This window comes from Bactrocera dorsalis, chromosome 3, assembly GCF_023373825.1.
Source record: "Bactrocera dorsalis isolate Fly_Bdor chromosome 3, ASM2337382v1, whole genome shotgun sequence".
NCBI lineage: Eukaryota > Metazoa > Arthropoda > Insecta > Diptera > Tephritidae > Bactrocera > Bactrocera dorsalis.
The window spans coordinates 75239404-75251906 of NC_064305.1; the positions used below are offsets into that span (position 1 = coordinate 75239404).

Here is a 12503-nt window from a genome sequence, read left to right on the forward strand (position 1 = left end):
AGTAAGCAAAATCGGCGGTGATTCGAAAAATATATAAGGCGCGTTCCAAAGTAAACAGGACTTTTTGAATATATTTCTATGTCGACTGTAGCTTTAGAATCTGCTATCTTTATCGATTGTCCAGTGAGAATTTCATGATATTTCATTTATTGGAAGTGAAGTTATTGCGTTAAGTGTCAGTATGTTTGCGTTATCGGTGCGAAAATTATCTTCGAACAAAGAGCCAACATTAAATTTTGTTTCAAAATTGGTAAAACTCTTACCGAAACGTTTCAATTGAGGAAACAAATTTATGGCGATAATTACCTATCCCGTAGCAGAGTGCACGAGTGGTTTAAACGTTTTCAAAGTAGTCCTGAATACATAAATGACGATCAACATGTGGGCCAACCAAAATCCGTGATCACCGGAAATTCCATAGAAACTGTACGTGAATTCATTAAAAATCAGCCGAAATCATCATTGAAATTCATGGAAATGGAATTGAACATCTCCAAAACATCGATTTATCGCATTTTGACCGAACATTTGGGCTTACGAAAGGTGTGTACACGGTTTGTTCCGCACAAATTGACTGACGACCAAAAATTGCTCAGAATCCAACATACGAAGGACCGATTGTGACCAATTTATGGTCGTCATAATCATTCTGTCAGATCAACAATTAAGCATCTAGTAGAAAAATTTGTTCCCGTGCCAGTGAGACAAAGATGTGCCCGTAGTGTCGAGAATATTGCTGAAGCTAGCTCATCAATTAAGGAAGACTCAAATCAGTCTCTCCCATGTTGTTCTCAAGCTTTGGGCACCTCTGCGACGTCGTTGTGGCGAATTTGGCGAAAGGATCTTAGCCTACAACCCTACATCATATGGACACGAGAACTGAAGTCGCTTGACCACCAGAAACGTCGTAGGTTCAAGAACTAGGCTGAGCAACAACTTGAGAATGATCCGGATTTTCAACGAAAAATCATCTTCGGTGATGAGCGTCATTTCTGGCTGAATGGTCAGGCAGCAATCCACACGTACACTAAAGTCACTAATTTATCCTGAAAAAATTACAGTTTAGTGCGGTTTATGGGTCGGCCGAATTGGATGATATGAACCTGGACTATTCATTTTTTTCGTAAAGATATTTTTGGCCCAAATTGGATGATATGAACCTGGACTATATCATATACGTAGCTCTCATATAAACTGAGTGATCACAGTGGAGTCCTTGTATGGAAAACTTTTCTATTTGGCAAGATATCTTTACGAAATTTCGTGGAAATTTTTTTCCGAGGCAACGCTTTAATCTCCTAATATATAATACGGATTGAATCACTATTTCATATAGCTGTCATACAAACTGACTGATAAAAGTAAACCCCTTCTATCGAACCTTTTTATTTGACAAATAACTTCGGTTCCTATAAGAAATGTAGTCGTAAAGGGTATTCTACTCACTGCAGCTTAAGTTAACATTCTTTCTTGTTTTTTACTTTCTTTAATTTAATAACACAGACACAATTTCCCTTAGGACCAACAGGAAGTGATTTTCTTTCATTCTCATTTTTTATTTATTTATTTTTAATACATATTTACTTAACGGAAATTTTTGTTGTTGAAATTTAATCAATAAAAAAGTAGCATCTTTGCACAGCTGTTAAAAATAGAAACACACCACGAAAGGAAGAAGAAAAAGTAAAAACCGGAAAAGTTACACAACCCAAACAATGAGTGATTGGTGGTGAGTGAGGTTGAAAGCAGGTTGCATGATTATGTGTGTGTGTGTGTGTGAATGTATGTGCAAATAAATAAAAGCCACTTGAATGCTTATATGTGCGCACACAACTCCATTTAAACATAGTTTGCCATTTTTGCCTGAAAGTATGCTACACTTTTTCAGCACAGTGAATCTGCAACGCTCACCAAGCCAAGCGCAGTTAGTTAGTTAGTTAGGGATTCAATTGTGTGGAGTTGTAAATTGGCGAATTTTTTCTTTATTTGTTTTTATTGTTGTTTTTATTTGTTTTATGTGTTATTTTTCGACTTGTGTGGTTTGTTGTAAAACAAAGACAGGAAAACAGACTAATTTAATAACAGCAGGCAAAGCAATAAAACACGTGCATGTGTATTTATATATATGTATGTATGTGTTTGAGTATGAAATGAAAAAAAGCTGCACAAAAAGTAAAAATAGCGCAAATATCTTTATACACGCACTCAGTTCGTATTTAACAAGGGTCAACGCTTGAACGCTTCCCACTCAGGCATACGCTGCACAAATGTTGATTTTATTTGGTGCGCTATTTTTATGCCAGTGTAGTGTATTTGCAATTGTACTCATGCACAAATATATATTTATGAATTTACATTTGTATTTTGCGCTATTTATTTGCGCTTCATTGATTATGTATTGTGTGTGAATATTGAAGTGGAAGTTGGCATGAATGCTGCATATGGCCCGAAATAGCTGCGTAAACACACGCTTGTTTGCACGCTTACAAACACAACACACACATATATATATAAATGCACATATTTACATTTCTTACACACGAATTTTCGCATGTTATGCAGCCGCAAATGCATGTTGCGTATACGCCATGGTGCGCTCGCCGCTTGATAGTCAACGGAAGCAGCGCAGGAAATTGAGAAAAAATATAAAACAAAACATTTAAAATATAAAAAAAGAAGAAAACCAAAATTACAAAACAAAAACATTTAAAAAAATAAAAATTGATAAAAAAAATTTCAAAAAAAAATATTTTAAAAAAGGTTTTACAAACCCTGCACCCGAGCTTTATGCGCCCAAAACTGCACATGAAAAATTATAAATGTGCGAAGAAATAAAATAAAACGTTTGCTCGCTTGTAAGCCCACAACCCAAATGCAGCAAGTGCATGCATGTGTTTGTATGAAGCTCAAAAAAAGCGAAAAGTAAGCATACTTTACGTGTGTAAAGCTTTAGATTCCCACAACTCCCTGCTGCATATTCAAATTGTTTTATATTTTTTGTTGCTGCTTTCTCATTTTGCTTGCACAAAATGCCACTATATGCTGCCGTGCGCATCAGTTGGTTAATTCGAGTACATTTTACGGTTGAAAGCAGCAATTATTGCAGTAGTGGCAAGCAGCTTTTTTACTGTTTTGCGCTTTTAGCAGCAAATAAAATGGACGAGGTGAATCATACTCAAAGCAAATGCATCTTTTTGGAGTCATAGGGTAATATTTAAATTTGTATGTGTTTAAATAAAAACTTCAAAAAATTCGTAGAAAAAGTTTGTAAGTGGCTTTTAACATAAAAATTTAATTTAAGATTGAGTGACTTTGAAGAGAGGACAAGGAAACTGCTGAGAGGACAAGGAAACTGCTGGCTTATATAAAAAGATGTGTATACATAAATATGATATGTATGTATAAGTTGTATGAGTATACTGTAAGTTAGTAAATAATAGTTCTTCTATGCATTGCACTCAGCTTGCAAACCAAGTGAAAGATTTAGCTTTTATCTCATATGAGATATAATCAAGGGAATTTAATAATGACAAGAATGTATATTCTTGGATTTAAACGAAAATAGAATATAGAAGAAACAGACTTTGGACATTTCGAAATCCTTAAAACAAAAGCGTGTCTAAGAGAGATAAATATTGCATGGCACTGAAAATGAAAAGGGCTGAAGAGTTTTTGCACAGAGAGATGGAAGCTCAAGGAAAGTGTGGTACGGATGTTTTTTGCAGTGAACTATGGGGAGCAATTTATATATTGCTTCCCAGATGTCAAGAATTGACGAATACTTTGAGCGAGTGAAACATAAAATGAGCTGATAGCAAAGGAGAAGAGCTAGAAACGTCACAAAAGTTACTACATAAAAAAGTATTCATGTAATACTATGCTTACTCAGAAATAATCTAGTAAGTAAGAAATTTAAAGTCTATTCTTAATCTTTAATTTATTTATTTATTATACACCCTGTGAAGATAGTATCGGGAATTTATAATTAAAACGAAAATTTTTTCAATCATCATCATCAATTCCCGATACTTTCTTGACAGGGTGTATACCCCTATCACCTATTCTTAATAATTTATTAATTGCCTGAGTAGATTTGAATATCGTGAAAAATAGCAAACTTCGCAAAATCAACACAGACGTTTCTTAAAACTTTTATGTTTTAGTCCCGAAATTTTGGGATTTTTCAATTGCCCAATTTCAATACCGAAAATTGTTTAAATACGCATTATTTAATCCCGAAATTTCGGGATCTCAATTTTACAGCGTCAAACTCTCGAAAGTTGCGCAAGTATGTAAATTTTTCGATCTCAGAATTTCGGGATTTCATATTTACATTGTTAAAATCCCGAAAGTATTGCAGTATGCAATTTGTGCTGCTTCAATCATGAAATTTCGGGATTGCAATATGGCTGTGTTTCAATTCTTAAATTTGCAAAAATTTGATTTTTTTTTCAATCCCGAAATTTCGGGACTTTTTTCTAAAATCCCAAATTTTTGGCAAATATAAATTCCGAAATTTCGGGATTTTCAATGTACCACGCTTGACCGTGTTAAAATCAAATATTTTATTCTTCTGATTAACTAAGAAGGGTGTTTTAACGATGGTAAACTTGTCCTTTTTAGACAAACCCTAACGAAACATTGATTTAACAGGCTGCATTGGTTAGATCTGTATATTGCTATTTGCTATGTAAGTATTTCAAGAAATATAAACAGATAAAAAAATCCCGAAATTTCGGGATCCCGAACTTGATAAGGCAAAGCTGTCAGAAATTTGGTTATAATTGGCACAGCAAAGCAGAAAAGAAGAAATAGTAAATAATAAATCTAATTTATTTATTTTCTCCTTCCTCCAAGCTCCTCAATTTAAAAACAAGAATTGCAGCTACGTACATATGTATGTACATACATACATATATACTTGTACATACCTAACACAGCTGAAATTTTACTATATTTATATTAATTTACATTGAATTGTCATCATCATCATCAGTAATATACAGAAATACGTTTACAAGATTCTGAGTTTCGGGATCATGAACATTTGATGTCGGGATTTATTTGTATAAAGATTGGTGGAGGTTGCACGGTTAAATAAAACATTGCACAAACTAATGTGAAGTGAATCCCGAAAATTTGAGATGCCGAATAAATCCTAATTACTTTTTAAAAACCATTTTCTTTACATAAAATAAAGTTTCTAAAAATTTGAATTTCAGGACTCAGCAAATCGGAAGTCGGGAATTTTTAAAATTACTATTAATTATTACATAGTATTATAAAAAAATTAAAGTGGATTCCGGATTTTCGGGATCCCGAACTACTAATATTTATCAGGGGACTCTTACTTATATTTAAAATTTCATCAACTTTATGCAAAATTTGGCTTTTAAAAATTTTAATTTCGGGATCCCGAATATCAGAAGTCGGGATTTATAAAAATTTTTGTTAAATAAAATACATATGTATGTATGTGGTATTTCAATAAAATTAAAGTGAATCCCGAATTTTCGGGATACCGTCAAACTAATAATTATCAAATTTTGTATATCAATAAGACTATTTTCGGAATATAAAATCACTACTTCGAGTTATCTTCATTGCCACATCACATTCTGCACTACATGGCCACACGTAATTAAATTTTATGTAACCCCTTTTTATCTTAACTTTAATGAAGAGTCTGTTTTGCGGAAACTGTGATTTATAAGAGCATCACCCAAAAAGTTGCCGGCACTGTATGCAAATATACACGTAAATATTGTGTTGCCTACAAAGCTGCACAAGTGAAACAAGCTGCACAAATAGTCGAACAAACAAGACACATAAAAGAGTTGGGCAAATTTCAACTTTGACTTACCAGCAACACCAACAGCAACAACAACAGAAGTGCCAGCAGCATATACATGCAACAACTATGAAGACAGCAAAGTCGTAGCATGCAAAACATAAACACAACAGTTTCACAAAACAGGCAACCAGCAGCAGCACGACTTTATGTAGTGACAGGAAGAGAAGCAATGGCAGAAAAAGAAGCAGAAGAAGAAGCAGAGCAAGTGAAATTTATGCATTGCAATGTGCTTGAGTTATTATGATGAGCAGCTTCCGCAGCACACGCGCCACTGCCTGCTGAATACTATTAAAAACCTGAAAATAAAAATAAATTTATTTACTATAAGTATGTATGCATGTGTATGTATGTATACTTGTATTTGTAAATAAAATGAAATGATAAAAATGTAATGAAAAAGTTATAATTAAAAAGTCAGCTCGAAAGGATGCACATTTCAGAGTGTTTTTATGTGCTTATATACATATGTACTACATACTTCATAGGTATATATGTATACACAGCATATATGTATGTATGCACTCAACTTATCTGCACAAGCAGCTCAATTTCTGCTGAGCGCAAATACTCATTAAGTATAATTGTTTTTCGTCTTTTTCCTCGTAGTTGAAGTTGAAATTTCATTTTTATTGAAAGCCTTAAGCTGCTCTGCAGAGTTAATGGTGCCTATAAGCGGGTTAATAAAGATATACTTACAGGGCTCTGTAATTATTTTTACATGTATATTTTATTATTGACACTTGATGGACTGTCACAACAGTGTCACTGAAGCCAATAACCCGCATTTGCTTCAATAAAAAATATAATGAGAAAGTAAATATGTATATGATAAGCTCCACTTCAAGTAAAAGTGGAAGGAAAGGTATATTTTTTGAAAACTCATTTTAGTTGAAGGTAAATCAAATGGAAGCAATCGATAATAAATTTAAAAGTTCTTTTGTGTGCGCAATAATATTTTCAAGGAACCATGAAACCCTTACAAGTTCTTCAACTAACGAAAATACGGTTAGTAAGTTAACGATAGGCAAATCTATGTACTTGAACATACATAACTACGCAGTTTTCATAAATTCATCATTCATAGATTTCTGGTGAAGTAGTCGAATTTATGTTTATAAAAATTATTTTTGTAAGACAAGCTCTTGAAAAAAGAGTAATTTTAGAGCTTATTTTAATTCTAAAGTAGCAAATAGTACGTAGAGCAGTTTAAACTATGAGGGAAATGTTATGAGTTCATGATAACTGAATTTTATGAATCATTTGAGAATTGCTTACAACTAATAAATTGACTGAAAAATATAACTGGTTTATATTTAAGGAGCCTAAAAGTATACTCTCAGGAAAATAGTTTATACTATGTAAAGAGACTGTGGCGAATAATAAGATGATAATACTTGTATGTATGCTATATTATCTCGCTGACTAAAATAATTTTGGTGATATCCTTTGACTTTTTCAATTTTAATATTTAGAGAAGAGCAAACAAAATTGGGCGAATGTAGACGCAGAAAGATAGTACTTTAGCTAGTCACTTAACATTTTTAAAGCTCTATTTGGTGTGTCAGAGGAGACGAGCTGCTTCACATAGAAACCTCCAGAAGAGTAACAAAGTGCATATTCCTTCTATAATGGTAAAGTGTCTTACCAAACCATATAAATTTAGCATCTCAAATATTAAAAAGAAAGAAATCATAAATGATCTAATTGAAGAGCTCGGACGTCACCAACTAATGCAAAATTAAACCGATTTGTATAGATGAAAGGCATCTTGCCAAGTAGAACTTTGGAAACAAATATGCTCAATATGTAAAAGTGAAATATATATGAGAGCAACAATATTACGTGGAAAAGGAAACATGTAACTTACATATCAGCAATAAACCTGTGTATGGAGTGAACCAACATTTTGTCTACTCTCGAGTTAGATTATAGAAGATCTCTTAGAGATTTCCTCTTTGCAATGACCAAATGAGAGCACTAGCTCAATTAGGCAAAGGTTAGGCTGTAGATAAGCAGCCAATGAGGAAAAGTTAGACATTTAAAAGGTTTCGCATAAAACAGTATTTTTTTGTATGTAAAATGAAAACATCAAAAGCTTAACAGACTGAATTTGAGACTTCTGAACTTTTGAATATTACGCAAAAAAATCAGGCTTTAGAACACCAACAGGAAAATGCCAACAAAAAATGTGGTTGGTTCGTTATTATATTAAGCCCAGCAAAAAAATTCAATAATTCTACATTAAATTGAAGGCATTAGCTTACATAGCCAATATATCGTAGCTATTTTGAGAGCAATTTTGTATGCTTAGTGTCGCACTTAAAGTAACACTCATCATCGGACAGTCGGTATTTTAAAGCTTTGCTTGAGGCGAATTTTTCACCAGCAAAATCATTTGCCATTGATAGGAAAAGATACTGATCTCTTGTTGTCGGGATGGTACTATAAAATGAATGAATAGCAATTTCCCAACAAAGCTACTGGAGCTTTTGGCGAGTCAATATCGATCGCTGTCCTGATGGAATACAATTCATTTCCTGTTTGCCAAAGCTGGCCGCTCCTAGGTGATTGTTTCCTTCAGCCGGTTAAATATTTGACAGTTCAGATCCAACTTAAGAGTTTCGTCGTAGGGGAGGAGATCATAGCCTAGAATTCCCAGCTCCAGCAAACTCCACTTCAGATATCGAATTATGGTTTTGGCTGCGATTCAGCAGCGATTAGCAGATGGAAATTCCGCTTTTTTGCGTTAACTCGTGTGGTACCCTATACATTGAGTTTCGTTTTGCATAGACCTTTACTAAAATGTTTCCAAATATATTTTTGAGCAAAACTAAGCTCCTGTAAATTAAGCAGTCTGAATATTGCTGCTATGGAACTCGACGATTTCCATTATTTTTTGATATTTTCAACAATTGCCCCTTCCGAGGCATCTTTAACATCACAATTACCAGAACAGAAACAGAATCGATGGGACCAAAATTGCTTGAGATTAGCTGTTAAAGTACCAAGACACTAAAAATAATTTACTGCTTGGCCTCAGTTTTAATTTTGATCGCAGAAAATCAGTGAAATATGACTTATTTGAAGAAGTAATCCCAAATCTCTTTGAAATGTTCTTTTTTTGTTCAAAAACTTTTTTCTACCGTTTAGCGGAATTCAATCGCACTTACACAAGTTGCCTTACCAAAGTTACCTATTGAAAAAAATAATGAACTTTTTTCTATTAAACATTACATCTTAATATAAAAGGTCTACTTTATGGCTTAAGGATGGCCCCTTCCTATTGAATATGTTCTTGACCAATTTTAGGCTAACCTATTCTCCTTCTTCTTTATGAGCGTAGGCACTGCTATGACCTAGCCACATTGCAGTGGTAGATGAGAAGGCTAGTGAAGAAAGTTCTCTGAGCGCCATTCTTTTGGGAGTGACCAGAAACGATTATTTCACATATGGCTCAAGCATCTCACTTTCGGTCTTAGACCAATTATCCTTTGGATAGCTAAAAAAACGTTCGTTTGAAGGCGAACTAAGTGAAAAGGCGAAACATCCCTCCCCAGAGTTAAGCGCCGGGTTTGGGATCCACAATGTAAAAGACACCCCCAATGAATGGAAGGAAACAGCCTATTCTCCTATCTGTGTTTTTTTAATGTATGAAAAATGCTCTTTTATTTTAATCAAGACTATTTAAGTCGCTTTAACTTTTAAATTTTGAATCCAACACAGGTTTACTCTACAATCGGTAAAAATTTCGTCGCACTTGACTTTCAGAAATAAATTCTTTCGAGTCTTGTTTTATTGCTAACGTCACACAAGTGTGGCTAAAATATAAAAAAAATACGTTTAACAATTGAGGAGTGTCGTTATTTTAAATATTTATTACCTGAAATGAACCGTTTGCCATCCAAAGTACTAAAACACAAATAAATTTGGTCAAATCCCCAATTCACCAAAACATGTCGAGGCGGTGGATCACGTTATCAAAGGGAAAAAAAGAGAAAGGATTGTTTCCAGCCATAAGTGGGCAAAATAAAAGGCTTTACTCGCTCAGTTAAGCTCAAGCGTATGCATGTGTGTGTGCATGCGTTTACATGCTGGTGACGATAAGCGAAAACGTCATTAACACAAATCAACATTTGAGCAATAACAACAAAGATAAAAGTGGGCAGCATAAGTGCTCGTTGACAAAAAGCTACGAAAGAGTTCGTGCATAAGTCGCCGTGCTTGTGTGCGAGAGTGCGTTTGTATGTATGAATGTGGCTGTTGTTGCGTCTGTGTGCGCGCACTTTGTTGCCATTTTATGCAAACAAACGCTATAAATACAACAAATACTATTAAAAGCGACGAAAAGCCGATATTGACAAAAAAAACAAACAGCAACAATAATAGCGTACAAATATATACAAGTATTAGTTTGTACGTATATCATGTATATGTACGTATGTATGTATGTATGTATTTTTCCAAGTGCCTGTGCTCATGGAGGAAAGGTTTGTTTACGCGAGTGGGCGGCGTATAGCCGATTTGAACTTTATGCGATTGGACCAACACGGCAAGGCAGAAATCAATGAAAGCAACAAAAGCGTTCGTTTGGGAATTGTTGGGCGATGCTGATATTTTATTACAGTTATGCTGCTTTGTTGAGTTCTTTGTTTGCAGTTTGTTAGCTAAGAGAGTTTAAGCGCCCATTGTATGTTATATAAATAGGCATGGCATAGAATATTATGTAAATAGTGAGACAATAAGTAAACATAGAAATGTATTTTAAACTGAAAATAAATTAAAAGTGTGTGTATGCAGTATAGTCTTTGTCCTTGAACATATATTTTTAGAAGTGAAAAGTTTTAAAGCTTAAAAAAATTTAATAATTTTAATTTTTTCTAATTGGGATCAATTAGGAATAGGGTAAGCTTTGAATACATAAATTATCTACCAATAGGGATGACGTGACCTAACAGTTCGTGGCCATGTTTGTTTACAGATTTGTGTAAAATTTTGTCAGTTGCTCGGTTAGCTTTGCCATTCCATTACGTCACGTTTCACTTTGGTACAACGCTTGAAAAATCACCAAGAATCTTATGCAAATTCAAATTCTCCCGAAAAATTCACATTCATTGAAAAATTATCATCTCAGATTTCTGGCTTTTTTCTTTTCTACTGGCATAGGCACAGGTTACGCGGTTATAGTCGAGTTAATGACAGTTCGCCAGTCGTTTCTTCTTTTCGCTATTTGGCGCCAGTTCGAGATACCAAGTGCATCCAGTGTTTTGTTGGATTTGATCATTGAACTATGTCAATGTCGTCGTATAACTAATACAGCACATCGTTCCATCGACTGCGGCACTTGCCGTTGCCAATTCGCAAAAGGCCATAAATCTTGCGCACAACCTTTCTCTCGAAAACTCGTAACGCCTATCATTGTTGTCATCGTCCATGCTTCAGCACCACATAGCAGGACGGGGATGATGTATGTTTTGTAGGATTTGGCCTTTTTGCGTCGAGAGAGGACTTTACTTCTTAATTGTCTACTGAGTCCAATGTAGCACATGTTGACAAGGATTTCAGCGTTCAACCGTGAGCCAAGTCGCGAGTCCTTATCCACTCTTATCTGGTTTAATGACTTCATCAAAGAACAAAATTATCGCTATTGGGGTGAGTCAAATCCTTGTATGGTTCAGGAAATGCAATTGCATCCCCAAAACTTGACCTTTTGGTGCGGAGTGTGAAATGGCGGCATAATTGGGCTTTATCACTTTTGAAATGAGGAACGAAATACCGTTGCCGCCAATAACGAGCGTTAGAATACGATGTTACAGACATGTTTTGTTCCCGGAACTTCATGAAATTGGCTCAAAAGATCTCTATTTCTAGCAGGTTATGTTTGCTGCCAATTTTGGCGACTAGTTAATTTCGATAAATATTCCATACAAATGGCCACACAATATCGTGTGATTTAGCGCCTATAGATTATTTGCTCTGAAGGTTTGTTAAATCAAAGATTTACGCCAATCAATAGCAATGCCCGAGGAGCTCGAAGACTAAATTTAGTGAATTATAGCAGAAATTCCAATCGAAATACCGCAGTGGGTCATGCTAAAGCTGTTTATGTCAGTCGACCTCAGCCCTTGCGTCGAATTTGTTTTGATGACTTCAATTAACTCAAAACGGTTTCCCCGGAACGGTTCTTTGAGTTACAAGAATAGCCAGAAGTCATACGGAGCTAAATCATGTGAATACGGTGCTTGCTAATAATGATATTTGTTGAGCGTATGGCCAATGTTTAAAACAAATACCTTAAAAGAATTTGTAAAATTCTAAAAACATTACTGAGGTCGTTTGACATAAACAGCTGCTGTAAACACACTGGTACAGATCGAGCTAATTTTTGGCAACAGAGGTACAGTTTTACCAACCTAGGAAAAAAATATACCTGTCTTCCATATAAACGGGTGATGAGAGGGGGAAATGAAAATTCCCGATACTGTCTTGATAAGGTGTATAATATTCTAATTTTCGAATAAAAGTTTCGTAAACTACAAATTGGTCTTCAAATACAAAGCTTTAAGTTGAAAGCTTTCGCTATAAGGCTTTTTTAAAATAAGGAAATTGGTTTTTTTTTTAGAAAATTTTTAGTAGCAACATCTTTTATAAA

The 12503-nt window shown here is 34.6% G+C and overlaps 1 protein-coding gene across 1 annotated transcript in view; it reads right to left on the reverse strand.

The window, feature by feature from the left end:
- The window catches only part of LOC105229187 (uncharacterized), a 226675-nt gene that overhangs the window by 187825 nt on the left and 26347 nt on the right, over nucleotides 1-12503 (reverse strand). The window contains exon 2 of the mRNA XM_049453426.1: nucleotides 5864-6150. The gene's annotated coding sequence lies outside the window, so the exon portion shown is untranslated. The remainder of the gene's footprint in view (nucleotides 1-5863; nucleotides 6151-12503) is intronic.